We start from the raw sequence: 16058 nt of genomic DNA, 5'->3' as shown, positions 1-16058 counted from the left end.
GCCTTGTCTTGTGGTGTAGAGCTGAGACCCAGGAATCTCGACTCTGTTCTTGCTTTTGCCAGAGAGCTCTTGTGCAAATCCCCTGCCAGTGCTGGACTTCAGCAGCCTGGCACTGTTCCTGGCATTGTATTTGTTGTGACCCTCTTTTCATTACACCTTGTAAGATCATTCAGGATCTTTATAACCAAGGCACCACAGGAATACAGACAGCAAATTGTCAGTGTCATGTTGTTGCCTGGTTTACTTAGAAGTCCATACAAACACACATGCCCCTCTGCATGGGTCTAAGCACAGAATAGTGACCATGAGAAACTGCTAGCTGCCAGGATCTGCTTGGCTCTTTCAGCCCAATAGCTCTATGCACTCTACTTGATAAATAGATGTGCATTTTTCTATGTATATGTAAATCAAGAACAAATAAGTGGGATCCTTTTAAAGTTCCAGTCATTCTCATCATCTATAGACAGATAAAAAGATAAACTAATCAAAGTACCTGCAGAACGTTACAGTCTGGACAATTATGGAGGCAAAATAATATTGTTTAATGACATATCAAGCTGACACTATCACCTTCCCACCAGAGCCATCAGCCCACACTGGTGAGAGCTGGATTCTTATTGGTATAAGTGAAATTAATCCCACTGGAGTTAACTCCGTTTACACCAATTGAGGATTTACCTATTACTTTGCTGCAATGACTTCCACTTCCCCATGTCCCCAGGGTGATCAGTGAATTGTGGATTTATACAGTCCCTATGGCACTTTTCATACATTCATTGTTGCTGCATTTTTTCAGTTGTCCCAGTTTTTACCTTCCCACCTCCTTTTAAAACTTTGACCATATAATTCACTTCAGCTTCTAAATGAGATATGTCTATAAAGAGCATCTGGGTCAGCCAGCCTTAATTTGAAAATGTCATTACTCCCACACTAAACTTCCCCCATCAGTCCCACAGCAGCCATCACAGTTTCTATGTCTCCCAGACCAACCTTAGTGAAGTTGTGGTCTTTTCATCTTTCAAAAAGGAGGAAAATAGGAGGAGGAGATAAGAAAACACCACCCGGAGTGGCGAAGACTGGAATTGTCCAGGGAAATAGAGCAAGGAAGTATTCGCATTTCCACAGATTTTTTGGACTGCAAAGGTGTAAAGTTTTATCTGGAGAGAGGAAAACAGTAAGCTTTTAGCTTATGCTTAGCTCAATTCCAACTATCTTTAAGTCAATTTCATTTTGCAAAGTTCAGAAATATTCAAGATGCTCCTGAGGTTCAGAATATCGTTACCAGGTCTCCCACACAGCCTTCCCTGTGGGTAACTGAAGAAAGCTGTTTCTGGGTCAGTGGAGTTAAAAGGATTACATCTGAACTAAAGGTGGGATGCTTTTCACTTTCTTAACCTGAAAGTTAAACAGCTAATATGCCTAGTGTCTCTCTCTAGTAGGTTTGATGAAAGGCACTTTCAGAGGGCAATTCATTTCATCCTATAATAGGTATTAAAAATAGGCTGAATTTTGCCTTCTGGAGCTGCTTACCTAGGTATTTAAATGTCTCCAGGAGCTGGATCTGTGTCTTTAGCCATAAGGGACTGGTTTCAGGTGGAGGTGAAGATGCCTCTATCCTGTCTACATGCGAGTGATGTGTCCAGGTTGCCATCACTGGGAGATTTTGCCAATCTAAACAATCTAAGCAGACCCTTGAGAGCAATTCAGCTCACCCTTAAGCAGACAGCTAGGTCTGATTGTGTAAATTGACAGCTGGAGGTGTCCAATGTGGCCTGCAGCTGCCATTCCAGAACAGCAGAAGTCCTGTGCCAAATCTCAGCTCTCTATGGATGTCCCACCTGCTCCAGGGCATCTCAAATGGCACCAGACACCTATGTTTAAGCAACTGAACTGAGCCCCTGGTGCTTGCACACCTCCCTGAACCCCTCTGGCAGTACTGACTGATCATCATTGACTATGACCAGAGCACAGACAGACGTTTCACATGTAGACACCATCATGCAGATGCCAATGTTTGCCTAACTCTCATGTTAAAACCTACCCAGGTTTTATACACAAGTTGTGACACACAGCAGCACCACAGAAAAGTGCTTTTTAGCCTGTGTATCCCACCACATACAGCCCATTTTCCCAAGTCGGACACAGAGACAGCACAAACAAACCTAGCATCACTGGTCGCTTGTCACTGGTGCTGCAGAAACAGGCTCAAGGACAAACCCTACTCAGTGGGTTAATCAGTATTAGTTCATTGATTAAAAAAATTAGGTTAAGTCATTGATGTAACGGGAAACAGAACCTGAGCCCTGGAGGAAGCATCTCCAGTAGAGTCAGTAATGAAGTCTAAAGAGTCTCACGATTTCTGCTCTGGTGTCATGACCACGGCCCCTGTACAAACTGCTGTAAGAGGCCAGGGTCTCCTCCTCAACTATTTGCAATTACAAGCAAAGAGAATGCAAGTGCCTCTTTGAATTTCATCAGAAAGTGTACAGGCTTGTATTATCATGGTAATAAAAGTAATACACATTTGTTGAGCTCCAGTGGGGCATATCAAAAAAAGCAGCAGTATGTTTTGAAAAACAGTAAATCACTTAACAGCTACACCAAACTTTGGATGCTTTCAGCTACACTTCAACGTGGTAAAGAAAATAGGTACTTTGGGTTCAAACTTATTATCATTCAACTGCCTGCTTATAAAGGAATGGTAGGAGACATCTAAAATATGAGTACAAGCAAGGGCTCTTCAATCTCATGAGCCAATCCAAAGTTAAGTGAGTGAATCGCTCATCTGCTGTCAACTAATAGGAGGAGAAAATCAACTCTGAGAAACCAGTTATAGTTCTATACCTCCATCCTCCAGGATGTGATCTCAAAGACAAGTAAGTCCCCAGAAACCAGTTTCCAGGACTCACTGGGAATGTTCTGCATGCCAGAATAGGGTAAACTTGTTTTCAGAAGATCTAAATGGAGACATGCAGACTGAAAAAGCAAGATGGCAACATAGCGTGGTCAACTGGAAGCAGAAGTATAAAAACCAGAAGGTAAAAATTACAGGGGTCAAATTGGCTTTAGCATTTGAAATTCCAATCAAAGCAAGACAGTGAACAGAATAAAGTATTAACCCAACTACTGATACAGTGAAACAAGGATTTACCTATCTAATAATATTCAAACTGGTAGGTTTCTGTGGTTCTCTCAGGATACCAGCTCCCAGTACTCTTTAGAGGAGATGTTGTTGCGCGCCATCATGCACTCTTTATGGTCTCCACAAGAAAAATGAACTGTCAAATAATAATCTAAGGGGGCTCAGATGCAGTGTCCTATTTGGGGCTCTATTATTTTGTGCTGAACTTGAGGACTGCACTTCCTTGTGGAATTCAGCTTACCTCAAAGTGGAAAGGACTTTAAACAGCAAGGTTTCAATACTTACAATCCCTGAAGCCCTTGAAGTGAGATGGTCCCTCTGAAAGGGGGAGCCTCTATTTCACCCTCAGTGCCAGAATTACTACATAAACCATCATGGCCCTTTGCCTGGATTTTGAAACCCTGGGCATGATTTTCAAAGCGACCAAGCACCTAAAGTTCCAGCTGAACTCAGCAGTTCTGGAAAACAAACTCACAATAACTGACCAGACAAAATAATACATCTCTTCTGAGAAAAATTTGCCTTAATTTTCCTTTAGCTTTGGCTTCTCCAAGTAGAAAACTAGACAGCAATTTCTCCTAGACACAAGATCTGAAGTTTCACTCTCCCACTCCATTTTTTTGGGAGGCAAAAAATGAAAAACAACTTGTCCACCAATTCAAAGACCCTACCTTAAGCCATGGAGAGGAGGGGGAGGGGAAAAAAAAAATCACAAACTGCATAGTTAAAATTTGCCTTATTCTGGCAGAATGGTCAGAGAACATATCTATGTTTTTCTGCTAGCTGGAGCCAAGCCAAACATTGACAACTTGGGCATCTCAGAAGAGTTCACAAGATGTTATTGATAATTAACACAAAGCTTTTCCCCAAGACTATGCCTATAATCTCTATTTCCCACTCCATAGTCCTGCTACTGAGGAGGAAATTTTCTTTGTCTTAATGATGAATAAAGTGGTTTTGAGAATTGCTCTAGGCAACCATCACCAGCATCTTGTTATCTAGCCCAAAGTAGTTTTAGGTATGGGAAGAGATGTCAGAGCCGTCTGCTATTCTGCTGGTGTAGAAGTAACAAGATCACTGCATGTTGGTCTGAGACTCAGAAATGGAAACCAGCTCTAAAGAAACATTTGATGATGGCATTGATGTACAAGTGGTTCAAGTTTTTTGTAGGGCCTTAGTTCTCTTGAGCTTTGACAGTTATGGGTGTTTTCATAAATGGAAAGGAAGGACCCAAACCTACTGACCCTGAAGTGTTACCGATTCAGCTCTACTGTGGATCTTGCATCTGGAAAAGCCCACAAGCCTGCATATGATCAAACTGTCACGTCAAGCAGCTGAATTACTGTGTGACGACATGAGCCACAGCGTCCCATGGCATTAGAGAGGGGAGACTTTTCTCATAGAAGAGCACTGAAAAAGCTGAGCAGCTGGACCGTCAGGACTGTTGGGGAGCTGAGTGAATCAGCCATGCTGCTCTGCTCCATGTTGCCATGGCTAAACTGATTTTGCATCTAAATTAACTAATTTAAAGGTGTCCTGGGCACCTCTGCACCATCCTTTCCTCCCTTCTGTGACTGCATAGAAAATTTAAAGGAAAAGTGAAACACAGCCTTTCTAAAATCTACAGTCTAGTTTATCACCAATAAATATAGAGCTTCTCCAGGCATCTTGTGGCTGATGCAGATGCAAATACCCAGTGAAACGCTAGAAATGCTGTATACTGCAGCTTACTGATATGAAAATAATTGTATAGAACTGAGAAGAGAGAAAACCCGCAGGGTTATGCCAGAAGCCTGTAAATCCTTTTTTTTTTTTTCAGTTTTTATCATTTAATGTTACTATAAATCAGTATTTTCTAATCAGCAGAGCACACTGCAATGTTCAGAGGTACAGATCTCAAGAATGAGGCATAGAATCCTATGCCTTCTAATTAGCCGTGCTGGCATAATCGCCTCTGTCTGAGCACCAGAGCCAGTACAGCTGTGAGCTGAAAACACTATGAGGTGGCAGCAGCAGGTATGGAGGAAGATGAGCAACAGCAGCATCACACACCTAGGAAAGGGAGGCAAGGAAGGGGAGATCCTAGGAATGAGGGAAGAATACGTGGAAGCAGAGATCAGAAGAAAGGGAGGAGGAGGACTGACAGGCAAAAACAAGGAGAAGTGGAAACAAGGATGTAGTAGTTCTGTTGTCTGTCTAAAAGAGCAAAGAACCACTGGTTGAAGTTGATGAAAACTGCTGATTTCTAACAAAGGGTCTGGGCATGAAATATTTGTTAATTATTTTTTTTTAAACTGTTCCACGGAATCCTACTGAGATTTTTTTTTTTCCAGGTAACATGGACAGTTTGTCAGCCTTCTCTGGCAGCATGGAAGCAGGCAGCACGTGGGAACAAAGAACGCAATAAAGAAGCCACAAATCATCCCAATTTGCATAAAATTAAGATAGAAAAAACCACATTGTTAAGGGTGAAGGTATGGATTCTGATGACATTTTCCTCTCAGCTCATCCAGAGTATTCACTATAAACATACATGGATGTTGTTAAACGATGTTGACATTAAAACTGTATCTAATTAATTCATGCATGGCATTTGGGGAGGGGGGATTAATACATTCCCTCTTCTTTCTTCTTCTGAAGTTAGATTCTTTGCCATGTTCATTTTCTGTATCCCTAGTACCAAATTCCTTCTGTTACATAGCTAATTCAAGATATCTTTTTTAAAAAAAAGCTACTATACATACCTCTAGTGAGTGACACTGAGAGTGGTAAAGAGGATTCAGCCAGCCAGCCCCTGGCTTTACCTAGCAAGTTGGAGGGTCTTAACTTTCTTGTTAATATTTTTCTTTCCCCATGTGTGCATCCACCACAAAGCTGCTATCTTGGTGCTACCTGCAGGAAGGTCCCCCCACAACAGCTGCCACTGATGCTCCTCAACTCCCAGTTTCTGCACTCCTGCAGTTCCCCAGAACGGCCTTTACATCCTCTGTAGGACTTAAAATTTAAAAGCAGTGTATTGGCTTTCTCAACAATATTCACCTTTTCAGACTCGTAAACCTAACAGACATACAGAAACAACCTGGGGCTAACCTCTCTCAGAAGCTGGAAACAGATCACTCATCCCCTTCCTTGGTTTCTCACCTCCCAGGGCAGCTGAAAGAGGGCTTGGTGTCACTCGGGTGGGACTGCACCATCACAGAGCTGGAACAAGTCATGGGACTGATGCAGCAAGGAGATGCCAAGGATGGTCAGGGCTTTTTGGACATGCAGCCTGGCACGGTCACATCAGCCAAGAGATATGCAGCAAGCTCCCCTCTCTTTGATTCACAGTATCCTACATAGGCCAAAGGTCCTTTGAGGTTTATCTAAATTACAGTGGCTGCTGCTTCTTTGTGCATGAGAAGACTGGGCCGGTTGGAGTTATAACAGATTAATGATGAGGCATGATTTTTCTTCGCAGAAACCTTGCTCTTTAGATCCTATCATGACACTATCTTCCCTTATTTTGTTTGTTTTCCTACTTTACGTTCTGTTTTCAACCAGTTTATAAAACAGAAATGTATGTCTGGGTAAAGAGAGTGTGTGCTTCCTCAAATTATCACAGTCCCATTTTTAACTTTGGGTATAACTGTAACCCTGCACTTCTCCAATAAAATAGCTGTTTTTAATTAGGGAAGGCATATTTTTGCTGCAGATCAGCTATTTCACACTAAACTCCTTCAGAACTTTTCAATGTACCATCTGGAGCTGATGATTTGCTGCTTTTTAAATTATCGATTTGTTCCAGCTCTTCTTCTGACACATCTTGATTACCAGAAAAGAGCAAGTCCCAGTAGGTATTGCTCTGATATTCTCTGTGTTGAAGAGTGATGCAAAGAAATAATTTAGATTCTCAGCAATGTCTTTATCTTCTTTAATTTCTGCCTTTAATCTTCAGTGATCCAGTTTCTGAACTACCAATTAATTATTCCTACTCTTCTGACTGATAAACCTGAAGCTTTCTTATTTTATACCTTTAGCTGTTTGCAGTCCACTGTATTTCCTTCTAATTTCCCTTTCATCTAGTCTTTATGCTAATTAATGCACCAATGTATTGGTAAGCTAAGGTTAGATTTTCAAATTTGGAAAGATTCCCATTTGACTCAAAAAAGCTCTCCAGCCCTGCCGTTCAGTTGTACTCGTTTACTCTTTGCCTGCCTAGTATTATTTTTGTTAGCAGCATACATGCCCTCCAGACTCTATTATTGTTCTTAAATGGAGTTCATGGCATCTTTAAGGATTTTTCTTCCTCTACACTTCCCTCAGGAGCTTTCTTGACTAACCCTCTCAACGTGACCAAAACCCAAATGTTCTGAAGTTCAAATTTCAGTCACTTTCTTGTACTTTATTTCCCACTAAGCTACTGGGCCATATTGCATTAATATGTCTGTTAGCAGCTTCAGGTGCAATCTTGTCTTGAATTCCTTCCTGCATGTTGCTTAAGGTTAAGAACCAAAAATCAGGATGTCAGAATTTAGGCACCTAAAAAAGGGGGATTTTGATCTGAAATTCCATACCTACTTATGGCTCTGGCCCAGGCTGAAAAAAAAGGCACCTACCCCCTGTTTCAGACCTGCCAAAGGCAGAAACTAGGCAGTAGCTGGCAAACCTGGAGCGTGTGATCCATACCATTAACAACCTGGTGGCGGAAGCTGCCTTTCTGCAACAGCATAGTGATTATAGCACTTGCTTGTGGACATGGAAAGGCTGCATGTGAGGGAGGTCAAGCCAGCATTGCCCATCTCAAACAAAGCACCCAGCCACCAGGCAGGGCACCAGGCACCGGGAGAGAAGAGAGCACATGCTCTCCCACTTGTTGGGGCAGGGTTCCTGGCTCAGAAAGAACCACAAAGCTTCTGTGGTGAAAGGAAGCCTGACTCTACAGCTTAGTGGGTTAAGGTCTCAGAGGAGAGAGGTCTTCTAGGTTTGAGTCATTGTGTTGATCCTTAGCACTTTATTTTATCCAAGAGTTCAGTGCAAAATAGTCCCCAAAACAAAATATGTAACTTACTGCCTGGTGCCTGCTGAGACTCCCCTTTAATACATAGGAAAAGCTTATCTTTCCAAGACAGAGATGTGCAGGACCATGTTGATGGAGTTAAAGTCGTGGCCTGAGCCCTAAACCATCTCCTGCTCACAGCACTCACTCCTGAGGCCTGGGCTTGAGGAACATCCAGCCCCAGCCCTAAAACTTGACAGTTCTTCAGCAGAGAGAGCTGAACTGTACCTCAAGTTCACATGAAAAGCGAAGGTATTTGAACAGGCTTGCTTTGGGCTACTTTATTTCTGTTATGCTCCTTCCTAAACTGTTAGACGCTTCTTCAGAATTTTATTCTGGTTTCCTGTTGCAGACACACCTAATTACTGCCGGACAACAGAGTTCCTCAACCCCATCCCTACCCAGCTCCCTCCTCATGCACTGCCAAATGATTTCTCATGCAACATGTCAGCTGAGCTTTAAATCATTTATTGTCAGCAAGTAGTTGGGGGGGGGGGGAGTCATCCTACCTCTGGCCACGCAAAAGACAACGAGAATTAGTACTGCTCTGCCTGCCACAACCCCTGGCAAGGCTAAACACTGAATTGCTGTTAATGGTTTAGGAAGAGAGGAGATGAAATGCAGCACAACAGACATAATCCTCAAATCCTTTACTGGCCTCCCTGGTGGGTCCACACCACGTATGGTTTGGCCATCTTCCCCATGAATGGCTCTCTCCTCACCAACCGCTTCGCCGCCGCCGGCCACACTCACTTCAACCACAGAGCACTGGGTGTAATAAGTCAAAGTGACTTCGTAGCAGAATGGCGGCTGCACTTAGTGAGGCCTTGTAAACCATCCAAATACCTGCAGTAGGCTTGCTGTCTGCCTCTGTGCCTGAATGTAAAAAGACCTCATTTTGGTAATACCCGTTCAGATAGAAAACAGCTCAGGTAGAAGACTTGGGGAATTTGAGACACTGATTTATGTCACATATAAAACCCCGGTCACTGGTTACGCATGCAAAAACACTCAGAGACATAAGCCCTCCTGCAACTGGGGAAAAGGCCTTTACTGAACTTTTCCATTAAACATTCTGCAAATACCCAGTCTGGTGACTTTGTGCTGCTACAGCCACTGCCAGGGCATCCGCTGACCTGATCCAGCTCCTGCTGTTCTTTTCTGGCCAATTTTGAAGCCTCTGAACCCAACCAGAGGACGCTAATAAAACAGCGTATCAAAAGAAAACATCACCACAACCATCTGACCTCTTGCTCCGCTGAGACACCCCGGACTGAAAGAAATCCAAATTCCCCTTTGCCACCTCAAATTTTCCCATCCTGAACTGGCTGCAGACCCACGTGCTCGCTGCAGCCTGCCAGCGCGGGAGGGAGGCGGGTGCCTCGTGCCCCAAGACATGGGGTGAGGGTGTGCCGCAGCTGCGCACCCCATCGGGTGTTTGCGGCACCTCTGCTCTGTGCACCCCGCACCCACCGTGCACCAGAGGCAAAATGGCATCGCACCCCGCGCTCGGCCCAACTCAAGCCCTCGCCGCGGAGCGACAGAACCGCCCTTGCGCTTACCTTTCCCAGACACTTGTATTTGGGGACAGGCCGCCTCAGAGGACGGCGGAGGGAAGCTGGCAGGTGGCAGGTCCCCGAGGAGCCCCTGCGAGTGGGCGCGCTGCTCCCCACCCCTCGCAGTGATGCAGCAGGGGCCCGGCAAAAGCTTGGCTTTGGCACGGTGCTTCTCAGGCGGTTGCTCCGATGAGGGCAATGAGCTGTGAAGCTGCTCCCCGCCTCGGCGTTACCATCTCGCCAGCCACGCAGTCCAAGGAAAAAACATCGCCTTCAAGCTCTAGCGTCATCTCCATCGAGGGCGTAGGGTTGTCTGTCTGGGAATGGCGTTACATACCAGACCGGGATACGCTCCGGGTTCAGCACTGACACCTTCTTCTCCCAAAAGAAAACAAGGACCCCAAAGAATAACATGCAACACAGATGGAAAACAGGGAGGACCGCATTGAAAGATGCTTCTGGGTCAGGGCTGTGCCGCTTCCCCGGTTCAACAGCACCATCTCCTGGGTGGCCTCGGCCACTCCGCCCGGCTGCTGGCAGCTCACCCCCCGAGAGCATCTCCCCAAGGAGACCCTCCGCAACCTTCCTCTGGAGCCACCTAAAATTTTTAGTTTATTTGCTTTTATTTGCATTCCTTTCAGACAGTATCAGTCTTATTGCACCTGTTCCCTTTCACGTATTAACTGCTTCTCTCTCATGGAGCATCACAGACAGATGAGTAAGTACATTAAATACCGAAGGAAAGCACGTCCTAGATTCTGCATATTTTTAAAATCAGCAGTACAAGACATTCTTGAATACCAGCCCTAAAACTGATCTCTTCCAAGCTGTGAAGGTTTGAATATGTACCCAGTCTTCATGGACCACATCCTCTTTGAAGTAATCAAAAGGCACCACTTTTCAGAGAATACCTGAAATTTCTCTAAGCAAAAAAAAATCCCCAAATAAAAACAAAACAAAAAAAACCCCAACCAAACAAACAAAAAACCCAACAAAAAATCCAAAGAAACAAAAAACCCAACAAAAAATCCAAACCTAGATCTGCTTGGAGAGCTGTTTAGTTTTTAGACAAATGAAATTGTGGATGAGAACAGAAACGTTAGGTTTCATAGTATTACTGTTCAACGGGGAAATCTTGTCTGACAAGTAGTATTTCAGAGATACTCATTATAGTGTGTATTTGAAAGCTCTAAAACACCTGTTGAGAGACTCCTGTAAAAGCACGTGTTTTTCACCCACTAGATCATAGGTTTAAGACTAAAGGTTCCAAAATTTTAATCTTTCTATAGCTGTTACAGCACAAGTAGACGGTTATACAGTACGACGGTCTTTCTAACTAAAACCACCTTTGCTCCTGGCCTACTCCCTTACTTCCAGGGAAACAAGGCATGTGCAAGAAGCAAATCACTTGTCTGCACTTCAGTTTGTATTAGTCTGCAAAATGAAGATTTGAGTGCCCTACTTCACTGTTTTGAGGCTAAATTGTACATAAAATCCTTCAGGCTTTGAAGAACGTGCTTATATAACAAGCAAAAAAGTGTCATTTGGTGATTTTTTTCTAATCCAACACTCTTCCAAAGCCCCTTTTGACTCAATTCACTGTTAAATGCCAAGTAAAATCTTACAGAAGCTCATCTTTAAAAGATGCTAAGTAAGCCCCCCGTGCAAGCTTTATGTTAGAAGGGACAACATATAACTACAAAAACATAGACATATGTGCCAGCATCTCAGCATGTGCATAGGAGCAGTCTCATGGCTTTTTATGTAGAACAGCTGCAACAATTTAAAAAAAAAAAAAAAAAATCATTGTCTCTCCATTGCTTGTTAGATTAACTTCTTTAATTAGCAAAGCTGTTTCAAAATTAATATTGAACTTGGCCCTTGGATTCTTCTTAGGTCCTTACAAACCATCACCACCTGCACATATTTAAGGTAAACAAGGTACTTTGGAGATTACAGCACGTGTTTCAACAGCTTGAGAAAAGTTTCTAGTGACTCCCTCCATCTTTAAGGAAGTCTAGTTTGATTATTTACTCTGATTCAGAAGGTCTTAAAACATTAAAATCATTTGAGAATAAAAGTCACCCTTGAAAGGTTTGCTTTCTTCTTGAGAGGGGAGCACAAGCCAGCAGCCTGCTGTTCTGCAAGCATTTCTGGTGTCTGATTAGTAAGAAGTGATCTTCGAAACTGTGAAGACATGAATGCTTGCTCATTATAGACAGCACTGCACGTTCCTCTCAGCCACACCTTATGACTACCACGAATTTTTATACAGTACGACAGTCTTTCTAACTAAAACCACCTTTGCTCCTGGCCTACTCCCTTACTTCCAGGGAAACGAGGCATGTGCAAGAAGCTGGATTATGATAAGGGCAAGTTTATAAATCAGAACCTTAGCTACTTCAGTCCTATTTTCTGTGTAGCTAAAACCTGTTTTTCCTAAAAGATATGTCGGGATAGGCCTCAAGTAGTTAAATCAGTCAGGAGTTTCAATAGCTATGATCGGGCCACGTAAGAGGCAGCAGTGCCGTAACACAGAACTATTCAAAGAAACAAGCAGCATCCCAACAATAAAGTCAAAACCAAATAATGAACAACAGCCTCTTCCAGAGCAGTGTTTTCATCTCAACCCTTTCAGACAAAAAGCAAGCTCGACCCACCACCCAGCACAATAAACAATCCAAAACCTTCAAAGTTTCTTTACCTTTCCTCACTGTCTGTCCACCTTTGCTCACAGACTCTTTAACAGGTAATGCATATCTTGTAACTACTAAGTATTTTTTTTCTTACACAATCCTGTAATACGGATGTTGAAAAACCCCACGTAAGAAGGTCTGGTTTCTGCAGAAGGGACATGCAAACTGGATTAGACAGGGATTTATTGCCAAGGCTGCCAGCTCTGCTTTTTAACGTTGCCCTTCTTAGATGCAGGCACTGACAGGGCCTCGATGGGATTCTTGGTGCCAGCTCAGCGGAGATTTTCCTTGGTATGATTCTTCGATTTCACATTCCCACACTTGATTGTTTTCTATGCACTTTGTTAGAATTGACAGACTCCTGGAAAGATCCTGCCAAAGATTTCTAGACAAGCAATGGAGAATATGGCCACATCCAAACATTTGCTAGCAAAATTAGGGCAAGGAAAAGGTCATTGGGGCTGAGAAACACGCTTACCATGTAACCCGTTAAGATGTGCTGAGCTGTTAACAGCTCATTTTCTCAGGGAAACAACTTTTGGTTTAACTGATTTGAATTCTCCCAAATCAAAACTAGCAGCACAATAACAAGTGTTTGTAACCTGCTTCCTTCTGCTCCCCGCTAGGACCAGTTCAAGGAGAGCAAAGAAACCCTACCTCCTTTTTGGTGAAGGTTTAGGACACCGGATCGGTTTTGGAATACAAACAATCTCATTTGCTTAAATCAAATGACCTTGCTTTATATGCAAGAGGCGAGAAGTGTTAGAAGATGCAGAAGATTAGCTTAATTTATGATCTGGTGAATAGCCTGGTCCACTCAGCTCAGCCCTTTACCACAGCAGCAGCACCAAGGGCATCCTCAGAATAAAATGTAAATAATTATGATAATGGTTTCCAGTTTGGCAAGCATTCATACTACAATCCTATAGTAATAGAATAACAATCATAGATAACAGTTTACATACATTCATCTCATTGTAAGCCCTCAGCAGTGCAATACAGCCAAAATGAGCCCAGAAGCATCTCGCTGGAGGAGCAGCCAGCCAGAACGCCTGCCCAGTACAACACACTAAAACACAAATAGCAGGAATGGGACTACGCGGTATTTTGGAGCTGGCAGCTCCATACAACCAACCTTGATCTGTGGAAACCCTGCAGGTCACAGTGCTCATGCACAGCCCTAACACCTGCCTTATTCTTATCCCAGCAGACCAAACTCAAGACCAGGCAGGTTTGCTTCTTTCTTCACCAAAGACGGCAGGGGCAGCTCCCCATCTTTGCTCTTGACTGTCCTTCTCAGCAACTTCAGCCAGCCTTCCCAAGCCACGTTCCTGAGCACTATTACCTCTTCGGTCTCCATTTTACTGCAGAGTGATCAGGGAAGCACAAGCAGCAGTGCCAGTGTTTTTTCCCCATCGTTCCCCTCACCTCTGGTGACAAGCCGCTCCTCCCAGGGGAAAAAAGTCATTCTTTCCCCTGCAGAACCCTTCGCATCCTCCCGACCAGGGACTCCTCATGGATCTTTCCAGCTAGCACCAGCCCCCCAGTATCAGCTCAGCACATCCACTGATTGTCACCCCAGACTCCAGTATTATCAGTTGCCCTCTCTCATTGCCAAAGAGCATGAGAAAAGCCGGTGCAAATCTCTCATCAATGAGAGGCACATTTTTTTCTCAAAAAAATCAGCTCATTTACAGCAGCATCCCTTTTGGATTAGAAGCGCATGCTCCCTTTCGCCTCTAGTTTGAGAGACAGCAAAAGTTGATGAGCAGAGCGCAGAATACTGCCCAGCTTCTAAAACGATCAGCCTAACTGAGAACTAGTTTCTTGGGGAAAATACTCACAGTAAACTCCCAAAATAAGCCTCTTTGTGAGCATCTGAAGTTTTACAATTTAAGTAGACGGTGATTTTTTTATTGCAGTTGGATTAACGTGAGCATTTATATAAATGTAATACGTAAACTGCTCATGCACACAGAGCCTGGAAAGATGTGGCTTGTATGGGAATGCAGGCAGAAGTCACATTTTATATTCCCACTCTTGTGGCTTTGTCACACACGCTTTATGGTATCACTGTTGCTTTTACTTACTCAATCACAACACATTCCAATCAGGCAAAGGATGGATATAAACACTACTATATATGGTATGCAAAATTTTAACCAAATTAAAACCTAAAAAGTCTAAGAGGAAGGAAGTAGAGAAAGTAGAAAAACTTTCATAGTTTTGGTAAAAGCAGGAACTTAAGCTGGGAGAAAAATTTTGCTGCTTAGAAGAAAAAGAAGACCTGACAATGCTAAAGTTACTTTTATGTTCAACTACTAGCAGATAGTACTGAAAAATATTCAACTTCCACAGAAGAATATAGAGCTCTATGAAACAGCAGATTTGGGGTTTTGTTTTTTAATAGATTTATTTAGTAGCCAGACGAAGAGTTAACCATTGAAGCAGAAAATAATTTAATTTTCTTCATTACCTTATTCTTTGTTTACCGTGTGCATCCATTTCAATAGGTCTTTTGACACGAATAACCAAAGACTTTCGAAATTCAGCTATTTTTCTAAACATCATTTTACATTCAGAATGGCAAAATCTACTCGTGAAAGATTAGCCACAAAAAAGCTTGTTTAATTTGAATTCAAAGAAAGGTAACACTGAAACGCTCAGAACTAACCTTCATCTAGACCTACAGCTTTGCATTTCATGTATGTGACGCGGTACACGAACAAAAAAATCTTGCACTCGTGTCTCCATGCCTAACAGTCACAAGTGACCACCTCCGAGTGGAACGTATTCATACTCAGTGGTCATTCAGTCACCGCTCCTGGTACTGGGCAGCTGTCGTGAACAAGTGAATACACAGAGCCTGTACACACTGTATTTAATCCTGGTGATACTGATTGCATTAAAACTGTACAGTAAGCTTGCTGCAACCAGTTTGGCACATTCTGTGAAGAACGTACCAGTATAATTTCTCCACTGGACAGCTTGCTCAAGTGGACAGGAGAGATTCAGAACTGGAACTTCTGTCAAACCGCTCTTGTCTGCAAGTTCCAGTCCTGACTTCCTTTGACCATTCGTAATTTTTCCTTACTCTAAAACACATTTTCTATGCTATACAGTGGAAAACATTTTAGGTTTCAAATCAAAAGTAGTATCAGCTTCATTAGAATAGTCATTTAAAATAAAGAGGAACTATTGTAGACAATCAACATAGAATACAGTTTATTACCAGTCATTTGCCTAATTCACATGCAAACTGGTTTATACTACTAAAAGTAAACTGCATTTAGAAACAGCTTGGTTGGCCTTTAACCCTAGCAGTATTGCTATACAGCTGAAGCTGCACTGGTTAATATAATTTGTTTTAACTTAGGGAAATGCATTGAAGACTTCAGAGACTTTCCACAAGGAAATATTTATCTATTCAGTAGCCTCTCTACTGCATTCATCTACATGGAACATTTCATCTGTTAATCCCATGTTTGAAGACCATATTCTTCAAAGCACAGCAGTCAGGAGAAAATACTTGGAAATACAACAAATATAAAAAGATAACTTAGTAACTAGCAAATAATACAAGATTACAGTAGTAACTGAAGTATTCTCCCATACTATTTCAAGAT

At 42.8% G+C, this 16058-nt stretch overlaps 1 protein-coding gene across 4 annotated transcripts in view; it reads right to left on the bottom strand.

Moving 5' to 3' along the window:
* The window catches only part of TUNAR (transmembrane neural differentiation associated intracellular calcium regulator), a 177344-nt gene extending 167158 nt beyond the window's left edge, over positions 1-10186 (bottom strand). For 3 of the 4 annotated variants that reach the window (XM_076345382.1, XM_076345384.1, XM_076345383.1), the window contains exon 1: positions 9743-10186. The gene's annotated coding sequence lies outside the window, so the exon portion shown is untranslated. The remainder of the gene's footprint in view (positions 1-9742) is intronic. The other variant, XM_076345388.1, reaches the window with a different exon arrangement.
* Between the last annotated feature and the right edge of the window lie 5872 nt (positions 10187-16058).

This window comes from Aptenodytes patagonicus, chromosome 7 (assembly GCF_965638725.1).
Source record: "Aptenodytes patagonicus chromosome 7, bAptPat1.pri.cur, whole genome shotgun sequence".
NCBI classification, from domain to species: domain Eukaryota; kingdom Metazoa; phylum Chordata; class Aves; order Sphenisciformes; family Spheniscidae; genus Aptenodytes; species Aptenodytes patagonicus.
This window is presented reverse-complemented; position numbering and strand designations above follow the sequence as displayed.